This window comes from Gracilinanus agilis, chromosome 2 (assembly GCF_016433145.1).
Source record: "Gracilinanus agilis isolate LMUSP501 chromosome 2, AgileGrace, whole genome shotgun sequence".
NCBI lineage: Eukaryota > Metazoa > Chordata > Mammalia > Didelphimorphia > Didelphidae > Gracilinanus > Gracilinanus agilis.
This window is the reverse complement of record NC_058131.1, coordinates 204,490,170-204,509,760: the sequence shown is the minus strand read 5'-3', so window position 1 is coordinate 204,509,760 and position 19,591 is coordinate 204,490,170.

Sequence of the window (19,591 nt, the reverse complement as noted above, 5' to 3'; positions counted from 1 at the left end):
ATATATATATATATGGAAAGATCTATATGAGCTGATGTAGAATTAGGTAAGCAGAGTCAAGAAAATAATATACACCTTAACTACCACAATGGAAATATAAATGATTTCAACACACAAAATCCTCCCTCATGATAAAAGTTTTACTAAGCTGAAAGATATTATAGCACATCATAAAGCCGGCTTATATATTTAGCTTTCTATATCATGCAGATCTATACATATATGTACACACATATTTATAAACATATACAAAAACACATACACATGTGTTTATTGAAGTATATATATATATATGTATATATATGTATATATATATATATACACACCCATATATGTTTGTATAAGGATATGTTGTCTCTCTTGATTGAAATCAGCAAATTCTTTATTTGCCTCGTACTCTTCCTTCTCCTCTTTGAAGTTTACTCCAATACCAGGTATATAGAGGTACTTAATAATTACAGATTGTTTAATAAAATAATGAATCAATTCATGGGAGAGAAAAATTCAAGACACAGCATTGATGTACTATAAGACCATGAGGAAGCCATTTAACTTCTTATGTCAGTTTTCTCATTTAGAAAAAGGATGTATAATGCGTTTAGTATTTCTCTCAAAAGTGTGATGAGCAGGAAAGTTTTAATGTACATAAAGCGTTTTGTAAATGCTACATAACAACTAGAAATTTGCATTGGCCAACTTCATAAACATGAAATGCTTTCAAACTTCCTATTCTGCTCAGTGAGTTGGATTAGTGATCACACAAAATATGACAATTTCTGTCACATCTCAAAATATGCATATTAAATACAAAATATTTTTCACACACAAAATCATCCCTTATGATAAAGAAACTGTCCTACACTGGAACCTAGCATATTAAAAAACCTGCTTTTATGTAAAGCTTTCTATATCTTTTCAGACATTAATATTAATACTGCATTTATCATATTTCAAAAAAGGAAAGAAATCTAGTCTTCTAGGATGAGAGTTATCTTAACTTTGATTTATTGAACTAAGAAAACTTAATACTGACCCTGATATATAAAGAAATTAAAATACATTACAATACCCATAAAAAGAGAAATGATAGAGAATGGTATAGAAGTCAGAAGTATTTATATTCAATTCTGCCTTCTGATACATATGTACCTGGTGTTATTCAGTTATTTTCAGTGCTTTCTGACTCTTTGTGACCTATTTGAGGGTTTTCTTGGCCAAAACATTAAAGTGGATCACTATTTTCCTCTCTAGTTCATTTTACAGATGAGACAACTGAGGAAGAGTTAAGTGACTTGCCTGTATGTACACAATAAGTGCTTGAAGCCAGATTTGAACACATCTTCCTGATTCCAATCCTGGAACTCTATCCATTGCACCATCAAATTATCAATGCTTTTAGTAGGAAAATAAAAAAAAAATACAAAAATGGAAAAAATCATCCATAGGTACCAATACCAAATGAGGCAGCCATTATATAAACTTTAAAAAAATATTTAATATATAAATGTTAAGATATTGATCTACACCACATTTGTTTGACATCCCTTGGGCTATTCACTCCATTGCCATGATACCAAAAATCCTCATGTGTAAAATGAAATGAAAGGGAAAAATCATCCTCTAGGATTTTCTACTCTGAAATTCTATGTTTCTATTTTTAAAATTACTTTCTATTTGTTTCACCTAACAATTTCCAGTTACATGTAAAATATTTTTTATTTTGATTTCCAAATTATGTCCCTTCCTTCTGCCTCACCCCTTCCTTAAAAGGATAAGCACTTTGGTAATGATTATACAAGTAAAATCACACAAAACATATTTCGATACTAGAAATTTTGCAAAATAAAATAATAAAAATAAAGAGAATAAAAGAGAAAAAATATTCTTCACAGTGCATTCAGTGTTCATCAGTTCTTTTCTGGAGAGGGATACACTTTTTCATCTTAAGTCCCTTGGAAGTGCTTCTCTTATTGTTTTAATCAGAGTAGCTAATTCTTTTACAATAGATCATCATTACATTATTGCTCTTACAGGGTAGATTATACTCTTGGATCTTTTCACCTCACTTTTCATGAGATCATCAAGCCTTTCCTGGTTTTTCTGAAAACAATTTGCTCATCACTTCTTAAAGTCCAATAGTATTCCACCAAAATAACTTACTGAAACTTGTTCAGTCACTTCTCAGTTGATAGGCATGCCCCTCAGTTTCTATTTCTTTGGGACCACAAAAACGTTGCTCAAACAATTATGGTACAAATAGGTTATTTTCTCTTTGCTATGATCTCTGAGATATAGTAATATTTTTGCTAGAAGAAATGCATGGTTATAGAGAAATTTGGGTGATATCACAAATTTTTTCTCCAGAATGGTTGAACTAGTTTTCAATTCCACCAATGGTGCTTTAGTGTCTCCATTTTTCCATGTCCCCTCCATCACTGGTCCTTTTTGTCATGGTAGCCAATCTGATAATTATGAGACAGTATCTCAGAATTGCATTATCTTGCATTTCTCTGTGTAGTTATTATTTAAATTACTTGATCATGTGATTTCTGATTTCATTTTCTGAAAATTACCTGTTTATGCCTTATTTTTACCATTTATCAACTGGGAAATGACTCATTTTTTATCAGTTTGGCTTTATTCCATATATATCTCAGAATATCAGAGACATTTATTGCAAAATTTCCACATTTCTCTTTTCATTCTATTGTTGGCTGCATTAGTTTTATTTCCACATAGCTTTTAAGATTTATGTAATTAAAATTATTCATTTAGTATCCTATAGTGCTCTCTATCTCTTATTTGGTCATAAACTCAACCCTTATCCACAATTCTGACAGGCATATTTTTTCACACTCTCCTAATTTTGTCATAAGAGCACACTTTACATCTAAATAATTTATCCATTTTCATTTTATCAGTATATAGTGTGATTTATGCCATATTAAAATCTAGCTTTCACAGCATTTTTTGTCCCATGTTGAGTTCTTATGAACCAAAACTTTAGGTTTGAGTGTCTATGAAATACCAGATTACTAAAATCATTTACTACTATGTATTTTATACCTAATGTATTCCACTGCTCTATCACTCTATTTTAAATTCAGTAATACATTGTTTTGATTATTATTGTTTAGTCATTTGCAGTTGTGTTCAATTCTTTATGACTTTTTTGATATGTTTTTCTTGGCAGAGATATAGAATTATTTTGTCATTTGTTCTTCTAGTTCATTTTATTTATGTGGAAACTGAGGCAAACATGCCTCAAAAATGAGTCACATGCCTAAAGCAACACAAGTAGTAAGATTCTGAAGCCATATTTAAATTCAGGTTTTCCTGAATCTAGGCCCTTCACCTATCTTCTGAGGCAACTCTACCCATTTCAATGACTATTGAAAAATATAGTTTGAAATCTGGAGTTGCTAGGTTGCCTTTGTTCACTTTTTTCATTGATTCTCTTCATATTATTGGCCTTTTATCTTTTCAGATGAATATTGTTACTTTGCTTAGCTCTAATTCATTTTTAGTTTCATTGGAATGACACTAAATAAGTAATTTGACTTAGATAAAATTGTCATTTTTAATTAGTTTGGCATGCTCCTAGTCAATTAATATTTCTGCAATATTTTTATAAATCTTTTTTTTGTTTCTGTGAAAAATATTTTATCACTGTATTTATATAATTCCTGTTTTTGTATTGTAAGTTTAATCCCTGATATTTAATATTGTCTGCAGTTGTTTTTAATGGAATTTCTCTTTCTATCTACATGCTGAATTTTGTTGATAGTACCTAGAAATGCTAATGATTTATATAGGTTTAATTTATATCTAGCAAGTTTCCTGAAATTTTTGATCCCTTTAACTAACTTTTTTGTCCTTGATTTTCTAGGGTTCTCTAAGTATACCATCATATATGAAAAGAGTAAGGATTTTGCTTCCTCATTGCCTATTTTATGTCTTCTATTTCTTTTTCTTATTTTATGTCTTCTATTTCTTTTCCGTATTTTACTACTATAATTAACATTTCTAATACAAAATTGAGTAATAGTGTTAATGGATTTATATGCTTTACTCCTTATCTTATTGGGAAGGATTTAACTTCCTTGTCCTTAAAGAAAATTGTTGCTGATGATTTTAGAGGATTCATTTTTATCATTTGAGAAAGTTTCCATTGATTACCATGTCTTCTAGAATTTTAATAGTAATGGTGGTCGCAGTTCAACAAGTGCTTTTTCTGAATCTATTGAGATAATCAGATGTCTGTTGATTTAGTTACTAATGTTGTCAAATATGCTAACAGTATTCCTAATATTGAATCAATTCTACATTTCTGGTATAAAGCCCACTTTCTTTATCATATATATTTATAATATCTTTGCTAGTATTTTAGTTAAAATTTTCATATCAATATTCACTAAAATAATTTTTCTATAATTTTCTTTATTTCTCCCAGGCTTAATTATCAAGAACATATAGATGCCTTAATAGGAAATTGATAGGACTCTTTGAATCTGTCTTTATCTTTTTTTTCAAATGCTTTATATAGTATTGACATTAATTGTTTATTAAATATTTGGCAGAATTCACTTTTAAATACATTAGATTCTGGTGTTTTTTATTACGCAGCTCATTGATAGGTTTTTCAATTTCCTTTTCTAAGATAGAATTATTTAAGTATTCTGTAACCTCCTGTAAATCCTGTAAACCTCCAATTTGTATTTTTAGTAACCATCCCTCTTATATTGTTGATTTTACTGGGATATAATTCAGTAAAATACCTTCTAATAATGTTTGAATATCATCTTCATTGGTGGTACATTCATTCTTTTCATTTTTGATACTAGCAAAGTTGTTTTCTTTATTTTTAAAATATTAATTCATGAGGGGTTTATATGTTTTATTGATAAGAAAACCACTTCCTTTTTAATATTGAGTAAAATATTTTTATTTAAAATTTTATTAATATTTCATTTGATTTTCAGGATTTTGAAAATTTCATTTTGTTCTTTTTCTACATTGTAAAAGTTGCATAGCAAATAGATTTTTCTTTTCTTTCTATCTTTCATAGAAAACAAATTTAGAGATTTAATTTTTTCAATAAATTTTTGCTTTGACTATATCGCCCAAATATTAGAATGATGTCTCATTGTCTGAATCTTTAGTAATATTATTTACTTTTTCTATGCTCTTTTTTTCCTTTGCCCCATTAATTCTTAGGATAATATTATTTCGTTTCCAATTAAATTTTAATTCATGCTTTCATGGCCCTTTAACTGTAATTTTTTTGAAATATGTTTGAAAATATTGCTTTTTTAAATTTTTAAAATTTTTAAATATTTAATTTTTTTTTAATTTTATTTTTTATAACCCTTATCTTCCATCTTGGAGTCAATACTTTCTTGGCTCCAGGGCAGAAGAGTGGTAAGGGTAGGCAATGGGGGTCAAGTGACTTGCCCAGGGTCACACAGCTGGGAAGTGTCTGAGGCCAGATTTGAACCTAGGACCTCCTATCTCTAGGCCTGGCTCTCAATCCACTGAGCTCCCCAGCTGCCCTGAAAATATTGCTTTAAATATTTCTGCTTTTCTTAATTCAGTTTTGCAGTTGTTATGCTTTACCTTATGATCATTTTCGTGTGAAAGTGTCACATGTGTTGGGAAAATATATGTTTCTTTATATTTGCATTCATTTTCCCCCTCTAGATCTTGTATATCTAACTTTTCCAAGATTTTAGTCACCTTCTTGAATTCTTTTTAATTATTTTATGATAAGATTCATCTAGTTCGGAGAGGGAAGGTGGAAGTCCCCCTTTACTAAAGTTTCACTGTTTACTTCCTTCTATAATTTATTTAACTTTTCCTTGAAGAAATTGGAAACTGTGTCATTTGGGGTATACATATTTAGTAAGGCTGAAAAGTAGTATTCAATATTTTCTCATCCATTAAAGATTTGTGCCTAAGTTTATGCAAAGGAGCATAAAGTTGAAAGGATGGTATAAGAAATAGATTTGTTTCAAGAAGCTCAGGGGATTGTTGAAGCAGGGGCTACTGACCCTATCTATATCTCTAGATCATGAACACTCTCCCCTCCTATTGCCCTGACAGTTGAAGATCTATTCTCTCCTTGTAGACTTCAAATGAGAGGAAGTTACTAGCTCCTATGGAACTCTATTCCATATTTATATAACTCTGATACTATTGACATTGCCCTTAAACATAAACTATTTTGACTTTCTGATGTTCAGTTTTTTAATCTATAAAATTTAGATAATAGTATTTACAATATTTACTCATTTTATTATTAGGAGGAAAGTGGTTTGTAATTCATAAAACTGAAACATAAATGTATTTTCCAAAAAAAATTACATTATATACCCTAACAATGTTTGTTTTAGTATTAGTTGTTTTTTTTTTAATTTTAGACTTCCACTTTATAATATTGATTCAGAATTTAGATGTATAGCTTGATGGAGATAATATAATTTATGAATTAGCAAATAATTATGAAAATCAAGATGTGTTATAACTCTACCCATTGTTAGGGTCCATGATATTATATTGATTTCTTCTCAATACTTTTTGGTAAAATAAAGTAATTGAGAGAATATACTTCATATAGTATAATATGTCCCTATAGGCACACAAGGATATAAGAAAGGTAACAGAGAAGAATTTGGGCAGGTTGAATAAAAAGGTATAGCTTTTCCAGTATTCTAATCATTTCTCATAGTCTGATAAACGTCATGCAATATTTTTTTTAAAAGAAGGAGAAAGCCTTAAGTGTGACTCTTTTATCAATCAAATCTACTCTGAAGTTATTGTAGAATACAACTTTGGGGACCAGTAAATTCCAAAATAGCCAAGAACTCAAAAGGGATAACAATACTCTGTTCTATTACTATGCCCCTTATTAAATATGCACAACACCATCATTTTTACAGTGAGTAATTTTATCCTGGATAATACATGCTCAGTTATTTTATGGAGAGTTCATTTGACTCCCAACAAGTTTTTTTTCCCTCTTCTAATACAGCTACTAGATCATTATTTCCCAAACTTTAGTTGGTAACATGGCAAAGATTTATCTTTAAAGTTTCTACTGTCGAAGGACTTTACTTCCTAAAAATAATCAATTCAAAAACAAACCAAAAAAATTCAAAATTGGACCCCTACTACTTTTTTAATCTTGCTTCTCTGAGCCCCAATCCTTCATTTTTATGAGTACTTTGTCCTCATCCCCAGGACCACTGGAAGCTGCTTCACTGAGGATACAGAGTCAGAGCTGATTAAAGGAGAAATTTTGGGTATATTTCCACTTTACAATATAAATTTAGTTTAATAAATACTGCTTAAAGATTATAATCATGATGGTGGAAAGGACCTTTATAATATTCTATACTAATCCCCTCCTTTTTACAGGGAAGGAAATTTAGGTTAAATAATAAGATGTCATTTTCTCAAGTCTACTCCAAAAGCAAATGGCTAATTCTATATTAAAATAATGTCTGACTCCAAATACATTGCTCTATCTACAGAAAGTTTTCTTCCTCTTTAGAATTAATCAAAACAGAATAAAATTAATCTGTTAAGTTATGATTGATGGGTAATAGTAACATTTTTGAAGAAGATGATAATTTCAGTGAATTACTTGTTTAACTCAATATGTAATTCAATTTAACAAACATCTTTTAGGTTTGTTCTCTATGCGAAGTATTATGAAGTCCATTCCATCAGTAAGTTTATATTCTATTTAGAGGATATAATATATACTGTAATGGGAGTAAATGTGACATCCAGAGAAAATGCTAAAGTAAAAAAATATGCAGGATGGATATCACTTTTAGGTTGAGGACAGGAGATGATGAAGAAAGGCTTTGGAGAAATACAGTGCTTGAATTGAACCTTTAATAATCCAATAATTGATGAAGGGAGGAGACCAAAAGTATTTTCTAGGAATGAGGAACTGGTGAACAATATTGAAAGATAAAATGGAGAGTCAATGCGATGTAGGATGCCAAATTTAGAGTAAGAAGTCCTCAGCTCTAAATTATAATCTCCTACTTAAATTGTATAAATAACTAATTAAGGCAAAACTCATCTGTGCAAATTTGTATCTGTTATATTCTCCAAGTAGAATATAAGGTCCTTTAGGGCAGCCACTGAATCTCTTTAGCTCTGTAAACCTGAAGGATCACATTAACCCTGAAAACCATAATACCTCAGTACCTTCTACCACTGGAGTTCCTCCTTCCCTTTGATTGCAAAGAGTAGAGTGTGGATAATGGATTGTTCTTTCCAGAATCTCTACTTAACTAAGGTTCCAAGTGTAGTAATCTCATGATTTTCATCCAGCTGCAATCTTCTGGATTTCACCAGCTCCCCCAAGCTAGATACACCCCTGAGGAATCTGCTTTTTATCCTCTTTTTTTATTTATAACATTCTTCCATCAGATTGTGAGCTCTTATAAGTGCAGGGATTATATTTCTTTTTTTTCTTCTTTTATCCCTAGTGATTAACACAATGCTTGGTATTTAGTAAGTATTCAATAAGTATCTCTTGAATGACTAGATCTGTTTGTTTTCATAATATAGTTGAAGCCATATTATAGTTGAAGCAATATTATAAAAGTTCTTTAAAGTTAGAGTAATGAATATATACTATGACCTATATACAATAAAAATCTCCAAAGGATTTTGAAGATAGAGATAAAATGGCCAAATCTATGAATGAGGGAGATTATTTTAGCACCTGTGTCAAGTTTGGACTAGAGACAGAACAGTGTGGATGCTAGAACTAGACCTGATAGAAAGCTATTAATTCTAATATAGTTCAGGAAAGAAATGATGGAAACCTCATCTAGGCCATTGGCTCTATATGTAAAGAGGAGACAAATGTGAGATATGTTTGCAATAGGATCAACAGGTTTTAGTGAGTGACTGATAGACTATAGTAAGTAGTAAGAAAGAAGTTCCAAAGATGACTATAGCTTAAAGTTTATGTGATTAAATCGGTCATGATGCCAGCACTACAAAGGATTATAATCCTATGAGTTGAAACCTACTTTCCTTTCTATTTCTTAGATTTTATTATTCTGTGAATTACTGACATCTTTAGTGCACTGTAAGCACAATTAAATCAGTAGTTTGTTTTAGCCACAAAAATGAGGATATCATGAATTAGGATGCATTAAGACAGGGATCCTCACTCCCAAAAAAAGGTAAGTCAAGCCAAGTCAAAAATATTTTTTATTAATCACCTATTTTTATATAGGCATAAAAACCTAATAGTAAGAATAATTACATTCAAGAGGTTTGTTATCTCTAAGAGGGATGAAATTGATCACAGATAAATCTATTTAGGAGGAGTCAAATGAAAAATCACACAAAGATTTTTTGGAAAGTTTGAGGTGATACAGAACTGTGTGACACTGATCCGAATATATCTGGAGTGTTGTATTCAGTTGTGACATCTTATTTAATGATATTTACAATTTGGAGTATGTACAGAGAAATGTAGACAAGAAAGTGATGTGACTGGATACTTTTCCATGTAAGCATATGTTATGAGTACAAGGATGCTTAACTTAGAGAAGAGAATATATTATCAGGGTCGGACATAGTTGATTGATTTGATTTTATGAAAGGATGTTATATGATGAATTAGCATTGCTGTGACTTGTCCCAGGTAGCAGAAATAAACAAGTCATAATAACTCAATGGTAAATTTCCTCTGGAGAGAAATTTTTTTCATATTTTTATTTAAATCATGTATTTGTTTTTATATTCTTATATTATTTATTATTTATTTTAAATGTAATCTGCAATTAAAGATAAATATAAACATCTGTCAATACCATTCTAGTTATGACTTATAGAACAGAAAGGTAATAAATAGACCCTAAAATAGAATAAATCTTTCTATATCCCTCTACCAGTACATTCATATCACTAATGACAGTGGAAATTCCATATTTTAACTTCAATACTTTATTGAATATTATATCCAGTGTGTCATTTGGAACTTAGAAAATGAAGTTTAGCTGTATAGATAAGCCTGAAAAGGGATACACCCAATAAATTAGAACTGTAAGAAACATATTCAAGATATCTAAAAGAGATTCCCTCAAAAGAGATTTTTTTCATGAAATAAGAAATTTAAAATATAATCACCAAGAAAAAGCAAATAGGAAGATATCAGGTAACTACAAAACTGCAGTCCAACTTACTTTTTAATAAAAATATGACAAGGATAGAGATGTATCAACTTCCATCTATTTCCTAAAATGGACTATATTCTCACATGCATTAAACTATTAATTATAAAGAATAGGCTAAACCAGTGATGGACAAATTTTTTAAAGAGAGGGGCAAAAGAAAGGAAATGCTCATTTGTCATTCTGTCTCTAAGGCAACTCTTTTGAGTTTCATTGTATTGTATCCTACTCATTGTATTTGTCAGATTAGGAATAATGTTGCACAGCCAGATAGAACATTTTAGGAGGCCTCATCTGGCCCCACAGGCCGCAGTTTGCCCATCATTGGACTAAACCATAGCAAGAATACCAAATGAAAGGGAAGCCAACAGTTTGTCACTATGAATAAGTAGAGTTCCTCATCAGGTTAATATAGGCTGAGTCCATTACTGTTGTTCAGATTCAAACCCAAGACTAAAATTTACAAATCCCATGTTGGGAGAGAGTTATCAGACTTTACTTGGATCAGATTTTATGAGCACTGAAAGCTTGCAGGCTTACATCTGAGATGTTCCTGAGAGCCTAAAATAAATGTCCACAAGAAATCAGAAATAAAATCAGGCCAGACATTCCCACTAGAAGTAGACAGAGATTAGCCCTAATATGAAGTCTGAAATGAAGAAAAAGACTGAAACAATGACAAAAAAAACTGCTACACTGACAGAGACACTGAAGACATAAACCTACTAGAAGATAATTATTCTAAGATATCTATAAGAAAAGTATTTCCCTCTTTAAATAATTATTTTTTGTTTTTGTTTTAATTTTTCCATATTTTTAATATTCACTTCATTAAAATAGGGAATTTTGAATTCTCTCCCTCCTACTTAATCCCCTTCCTTGAAAAAACAAAGAATGTGATATCAATTGTACATGAGAAATCATGCAAAACATATTAGCATATTAAACATACTACAAAAAAAGCAAGAAAAATAAACTGAAAATATGTGCTTCAATTGGTGCTTAGACTCCAGAAGTTCTTTCTTTTGGTGGACACCATTTATTCTCATTAGACCTTTAGAATTATCTTGGATCATTATATTGATCATAATAGCTAAATCAATCACATGTCATCATTATGCAATATTGCCATTACTGTGTATAAAATATTATCCACTTCGCCCTCATTTCACTTTGCATGAGTTCTGGTAAGTCAAATCATGTTTTTCTAAAAGCATTCTGGTCATAATTTCATGTAACACAATAGGAAATTCCATCACAATCATATACCACAACTTGTTCAACCATTTCTTAATTGATGGGCATTCTCTTGATTTCCAATTCTTTTGCCATTACAAAAAGATCTGATATAAGACTTTTTTCCTTTGATCTTTTTTGATATAGACCTGGTAGTGGTATTGCAGATTACAAGAGTATATAGCTTTTTAGAACTTTGTGCATAGTTCTAAATTACTTTCCAGAATGATTGAATTAATTCACAATTCCACCAAAAGTGTAATAATGTCCCAGTTTTTCTATATCACCTGCAATGTTTCTAATTTTTTTCTGCCATGTTAGCCAATCTGATAGGAGTGTGGTGGTGCCTTAGTTTTTTTTAAACTTGCTTTTCTCTAACCAATTATGATTCAGAGAATTTTTCATATGATTGTGATAGGTTTGATTTCTTCTGAAAACTGATTATTCATATTTTTAGCAATTTTTACATTGAAGAATGGCTCATACCATTATAAATTCTAATTATTTATACTTATATATTTTTTGAAATTAAACATTTATGATAAAAAACTTGCTATGAAAATATTCTCCCAGTTTCCTGCTTCCCTTATTTTAAGATTTTGTTAATTCTCTTTTAAAGTTTTTATTTTCTGGATCACTTTAACCAGCCAATTAACTCCATAATTTTCTTGCATCTCTCATTTCTTCTCACAATTTTTCAACTACTTCTCTTATTTGATTTTTAATCCTTTTAAGCTCTCTTAGGATTTCTTGTTGGTTTTATGTTCAAGTTTCATTTTTTTCTTTGAAGTTTTGTCTGTAGCTATTTTAACATAACTGTCTTCTTTTGAGATTTTTTCTTCATCTTCCCCATTACCCTCTTAGTTATTCTTCCAGGCTGCAGGGCTACATTGTCCCCAAAATCAAGCTTTTCACATTGTTGGTTTTAAAGGGATATATGGGATTTTTTTAGTGCTTCCAAAGTAGTATGATCTAAGGAGAAGTGTGGTTACTGCTTTCCTTGTCTGTACTCTTGTCTTTATTCATAAAGGGACTTTCCTCCATTGTAACAACAAATGCTAGAGCTATTCTCCTCTCTGAAATTGTGACATGGGACTGTATATAGGCAAAGCAGCAGAGCCCTTTACCCAGTACAAACACACTGTCCCCTGAAACCTTTCTGAAAATTCTCTGAACCCCTTACTATCTCTGCACTGAGAAGTTCCCAAATCTGGTGCTGTCACTGTTGCAGCCACCTTCAGAACCTGTTGCTGATGTTGCTGCTGTCCATGCTTTACTCTGGACCAATTCCCCACCATCAAGTCACAGACCTCTCCTGCCAAGTTTCTAAGTTGTCTTAGACAGGAAAAATGTTGCACACTAATTTTTTGTTGATTCTGCTACTCCAGAATTATTTTTGAGTTGCTATTTTAAAGTTATTTAGAGGTGCATACTGGAAGAGAACCGTTGAGCTGCTGACTGTGTTTCTGCTCTCCTCTAAGCAAAGTTATGAAGAAAAATACAATTTTTATAAGCAGAAGTCAGTGAGGAATTAGGGTGTGTGGTGGAGTGACGTACACTTTAACTTCACTCTAAACTGAAATGGTTAAAGGAAGGAAGAATCTACACACTTGTCAAGGAGGGGAAATACATTTCTTTGCTACTTGTTGAGGCAACTTGTCTTTCAGTTATGCCTCAATAAATTATTAACTTATACTGAGGACTTTTCTTAGTTCCATTGAGAAGCACAAACATACAGGTTTATTTGTAGTTGCATGCATGTTTTATTCAGATATGTCTCAACCTCCATTTTCTTTGATAAGATACTCATATTAAGGTGTTAATGAGTGAGGGGGGTGATGAGGGTATATTCCCAGTTAAAATAGATGATTAAATTCCAATATATTCTGCAGATGCATTAGGGGAGGCAGAGGAACAGCTGTGTATATTTCTGGCAGCAGCAGCAACATCAACCACACCATGTTGCATGTGATTGGTCTCTGCAGACTAAAACTAGCCCAGCTGAAGTTTCTGTTCCCCACTGTATGCTTTTGGTTGGGAAAAAGAGTATTCATTTGCACAAATTTAGAGCCCCTTTGCACAGTGGCTTCTAAACTTACAGTTGCCTGTGTGTCTTTTCACCATGCTGTATTTTCTTTCTTTAATGACAGCACTCCTTTTGAGGATTGGGTCCAGAATGGCTTTGAAGGACACTTGGACTTAAAACAACTCTTAAAAAGAAATAATTAAGCCAAGTTAGTTGTAAGTAAATTCTGTTCCCTTGGGGTTTCTATAATTGTAGGGAAATATATTTGGCATGATGAGCACAGGGATTTTCTGAGTCCCAGGCATCTTTAGAATTAGTTTGATATGGTTTTGAAAAACCAAAATTACCACAAAACATACCTCTTTAACTGTAGCTATCTGCATTTCACATTTGGAAAAGTAGACTGTTAAAAGACCTCTTTCTTTTCTTTTCCTCTAAACCTACTCAATCATTATTCCTAAATCCCTTGAAAATTGTCACAAGTCATATTCATGTTCTGCTTTGTGAAATGTAACCTGTGCTTTAAAAGAAAATAATCAATGGGTTGTAAAATGTAATGTTTAAAGGGATATCAAATGTATAAAAATATAAATAATATATACATATATATATAAATTTTATGTATATGCTTATATAAAATAAAAAAAATTAAAGCAAAGAAGTGATTTGATGAGAATTCTTAAAGATAGGCATTTTTACTGATGTAGCATTGGGTCTTACAAAAATTTGCTACCCTGACTCTGGGACTTTTGTCTCAACTCAAGTTCAGTACTGTCCCAAACCACTATTGATATGTCTATATACCACTCATGCTATGTTAACAGATACTGAACATCCAGTTTTGGGGGGAAAAGCATCTATACATACAGAGACAATATATGAATATTATATATGTATATGCATATATACATATATATATGCACACACATGCATACATACATACTATTTTATAAGTTCAACCTGCTTTACAGACATTTTCTATATGGATTTATTATGTCTAGACAGTCAAGCAAAGATAAAGCAAAGCTCTGATTTATAGAATTTGCTGATTTCAGAGGCATACCTCCTTACACTAAGTGAATGTAATAATCAACTCTCTCAGAGCTGGTCAGCACAGTTCTGACATGACCTCCAAAACAAAGGCAAGTAGATTCAAAGTAGAAAAAAAGGAGGCATTTAATTAAATCAGAGTAGGAAGGATAGGTTATATATCTGGAGCTGGAGGGGACCTAAGTGGTCTTCTAATCTTACAACCTTTTTTTACTTTACAGATGAAGAAATTAAGGCTCATGAAGTTTTAATGATTTATCCTACTGGTTGCAAAGGTTGGAAGTATTATTTGAATATAGGCTCTCTACTTTATTTACCCTTTGCTACTATGATGCCACAAGGATTCTTCTAATAGCAATGAATTATACTAGGTGAAAAATTTTCTGTCAGAAAAGATAGGGTGAAAGGACATAATTCTACAAAATATAATAGATCTTATTATGTTGACAAAGGACTGGATCCTAAAGAGATACCCATTAATTGGGGAGTGACTGAACAACTTGTGCTATATATGATTGTAATAGAATACTATTGTGCCATAAAAATGATAAACAAGATACTCAAAAAACTTGGAAAGACTTATGCAAAGCAATGAAAAGTGAAATGAGCAGAACTGGTAGTACATTGTACACAATGAGAAAAATAATATACAATGATCAAACATGAATTATTTAATTATTATTAGCAATTCAAGGATCTAGGAAAACTCCAAGAGACTTGTGTTGAAAATGGCTATGCACTTTTAAATAAAGCTTTTCATTAGAATATATAAAAATATTCCATCAGCAGACTAAATGGATTTCCTTTTTCACATTTTCAGAGAAGTAAAGGAGAGTCCAGTAATCCTGCCAAAGCAGCCCTTTTGTATAGCTATAATTGCTAAGGAATATTTTTTTTAGGTGGAAACAAATGTTCTTAGAAACTTCCATATTCTGCTTCTGGCTCTTTTCTCTGATATCAAGTGGATTGTGTCTTCTCTCTTTCCTATAAGATACATCTAAAAATAAAGGTTATAAAATTACATAAACTATAGCTATTTTCTGATATAATGATGAGAACAGATGAATTTTATTTTTTCCCACCTGCTACCAGAGGCAGGAGTATTGAATTTGGACTCAGAAGACCTGGGTTTGAATCCCTCTTCTGCCACCAAGTAGGATAGTGACCTTGGGCATGTTGTTGCCAATGCCCCTCCTTTAACAAAAGGCATTGAACAGATGAATCTTAATACCCATTCTCAATGGATCCAGTCTTAATATCCATTATATTTTTCTATGATGTTTTCAACTGTTTTCTGGCTTGACTAAGAGGATGATCTCATATGGTCTGATTTAGTAATGGACCTAGATTTCAGAATCCTAAGAATAGACTAATTCCTGGTTGTACCATTAACTACATTTGTGAACTTGACAAGTCACGTCCCAGCTCTGGACCACAGTTTTTTTAACTGATGATGTGTTTGAAAATATATCCTAGTTCAGTCTATGAATTAAACTTGCTAGTTTGGAAAGATAGCAGCATTTTTTTTCACACTCCAAGTAATGTTGCATATTTCATTACATCTAAAAAAAAGTTATTAGATCTTGGAAGTAATGATATTTCTTCCACTTACTTTTTGCTTTCATAGATCCCAGATGTACCAATTGCCTAATTAACCCAAGTGTATATCCCAGGACATTTTTACTTTTATTGTAAAGTTGGGGCTTCCTGTCATTTTTATCATGATAATTCTTAGCCAAGGGTTTCTGTTACCACTTGCTTCCTTAGCTCTTGCTCCAAAGCTATAGAACAATGTTGGAGGAAATCATGACACTAACTTGATTCAGTTAACTGTAAATTTATGCTTTCTAAAATCAACAAAGCAGATTTCTTTTCCAATAGTAGGGACCTGATAAGTATTTGTTGTATTGAATTGAAGTGGGGTATCGTTATTGTACAGTAATCTGCTTTATTTTGCTGACTGAATAACAACTTCTACCTTCTTTAAGACCCAACAGATATTACATCCTCTATAAAGCATTCATTGATCCTCACAAGGTGTCATCTTTCCCATAAGAAAATTTTTATAGTACTTTGCCTAACTTCTTTTTGACTCATGAAATATTTATCTCATTATTGCCTGCCTCATCTCATTCTTATTTTTTTCATTTCCCCACTTATTAGATTGTAATTTACTGGAGAAGGAATTATTTTTTCATGTTTTTATTATCCATACCAAACAGCAAACTGCACATAGTATATTCTTATTAAATGTTAGTTGTTTTTAATTGGGATGAACTAAGGGTTTGTATCATGTCATAGTCTGATTATAGTTCCAATGCTTGAAATCCAAGGATGTCACCAAGTTGCCACTAGAATGCTTATGGGCTGATTCATTTAATTTAAAGCCCTTTTCTGATGGCTATCTAAAAATAGAAGGAAACTTTTGAGTCAAAACCCTGCCTTTAAAAATGAAAAAATTAATTGAATTAGAAAGTTCAAAGAAAAGGTAGTAAAAAGACTTGAAGAAATTATCTTAGTAAAGAACAAGTCCCTCCACAAGGAACTTATATTTCTAAATAATCTTTTAATCTTTAATGATTAAAGGCATCCATGATACCATGAGTGATATCATGATAGCATCAGATTCCCTACACTAGCACAATCCATTGGAAGTGTTTTTTCCAATCTTTTACTTTTGAAAAATATCAGTGAAGAACAAAAGCTGTGTAACCAATTATCATTTTCTGGTGATATGTATTTATGTTTATATCTGTTATAACACATTTGAAAAGTGTATTATCATTGGCAATATACTGTTTTCTGCTTCTCTTCATGGCTCACCTTTCTATTGTCTTTTGTTTCACCATCATTGAGATTCTCCTGGGAAATTGGTATTCAATAAATTTTATAGCAACTCTAAAATAACATTATTGTATTTTTTAAAGAAGGTTGTTATTGTTGTTGTTGTTGTTGTTTGTTTGTTTGTGTGTGTGTGTGTGTGTGTGTGTGTGTGTGAGTGATGGAGCAACTTGGTATCAAAGAAAATACTGGGCAATTCCCTAAACATGATCCTTTCTCTTCTTCCTGGAGATATCTAGGCCCAGGATCTCTTTATAATAATATCTTAAATATATCTCTTTTGTTTCATATTCTTTTAATTATGGCTTAGGTCTTTATTTTGATGGTTACAAAAATTCAATGTGGATTGTTCATTGCCATTTGTGATAGTTAAACTGAGTTGCTTTCCTACCCCCACCTTGATGGGAGATATCTACAGTCATGGCTATCATATAACACAAAAACAAAGTTGAAAGGGAAATTCTTACAAAGACATTGCTGTTCTTTGCCCCTTCTTTCGAGGGTATAATCACTGATCTACCACTGGATCTCGTTAGCCCATATGGGGTAACATATTTGTTCAATCCATCTCTAAGTGTGTCCTGTAAAGATTTCTGATTGGCTAAGTATCACAGGATTTCCCTCAATTACCACACATTATAGGATTTTGAGGTAGAAGTAACTTGCAAAACTCAAGGGAAATAGAGATAGTAAATGGACACAATTATATATAAACATAAAGAAACACATGCACAGAAATTGTGAAGTTTGAACTCTGGACTTTATTATATTGGTGGACTTTTTCTGCTTCAAAGCAAAGAGATTTTTTTTCTACCCATGTTTCCAAATTTATTGGTTTATTTTTAACCTAATGATTCTTAACTGAATCTGGGGTCTATGTGAACATATATGTTTCTTTAAAAAGGGCTGCCTATTGTTAGAGCAAATTAAGAGCAGTCTCAAACATCAGGCTTGTTGAAGCAGAGAGGCCCCTGTAAAATGCAGGAATTCCTGCTCAGCTGAATCCCCAGCTTTTCTGGTTGATTTCCTCCTCTTCATTTGCCCATGATTGACAGGCAGAGAACTCTAAAATGCAGAGCCATATGACAGCTGCAGCCTAACACTATGCAAGAAAAGCCAGAACCTGCTTCCCCTTCACACACACACACACACACACACACACACACACACACACACACACACCACACACACACACAAATCAGGAGACAGATTCCCAGTTCAAGTGCCTCTCTAGCTTAGCATGTTGATACATTAATGGGAGGTGAAAGGACTCCTCCTGCTGGGACAGAACTCACATTGGGTGATGCCATTCAGTTTAGAGGCTGACCACCTGTACAGAAGATACATAAAGATAAACAAGGCTCATATTTTTCCTATGCAAAAAAATGACAGATTGTGGACCACTTAACCAGATGCTATGGGGTCTTCTGAGTTTGTCCATAAGCTTGTTTTCTCTTTTTTTCTTTATCTTTTTTCTCCCTCTAACTGCTATAACTATTAAAACAAATAGCTCATGCCAAAGAGAGATTCATCAAAAGAGACTTTTTTTGGAAATGGTCCATTTCCTTATTAGTGACTGACAAGTCTTTTTAGTCAGCCTAGTTTAATTGTGCTAAATAACTTCAGACTTGATTATAAAATTAGAGAAAAATGGACATACTATTCCCTTCCTAATCAAAGCTCAAGTAAACACTCCCCCTATTATACATTCCATGTGAACTATATAACCTATAGAAGTGGGGATGGGCAGAGGAAGAAAGCTAAGATCATTATATTTTCCTCAGGTGTCTATATTTGACTTTCCTAAACTTCTGTTTTTTTTTTATTTCTCCCTTATATTTTTTCCCTTCAGTGCTTGAAATTGCCTCCAGCAGGTTAAATTCTTTTAGAGACAGGTTTTTCACAGGATTGGGTACATTCATAAATTTATTTAAAATTCTTCAAGTAAGTAAAACTGTCTCGATTCAACAAAACCACCTTTACCACAAGATTTGTTTCAATTTTGGGAAAACCCAGAATAGGCTATGAGCATCTAGCTTATTGATGGAACTAGGTAATTTTCTAATTAAAGTAGGGAAATTCTATACAGATTGCTGGGGTAAACCATGTATAGATGACACAGTTTTTCTATTTCTCAAGAGATAATTCCAAGCAAGCTCTGTTGCTATGCTGTCACTTTTAAGTCTATGTTAAAAATTCAACATGGGGAAAGAGAATCAAATTTAAA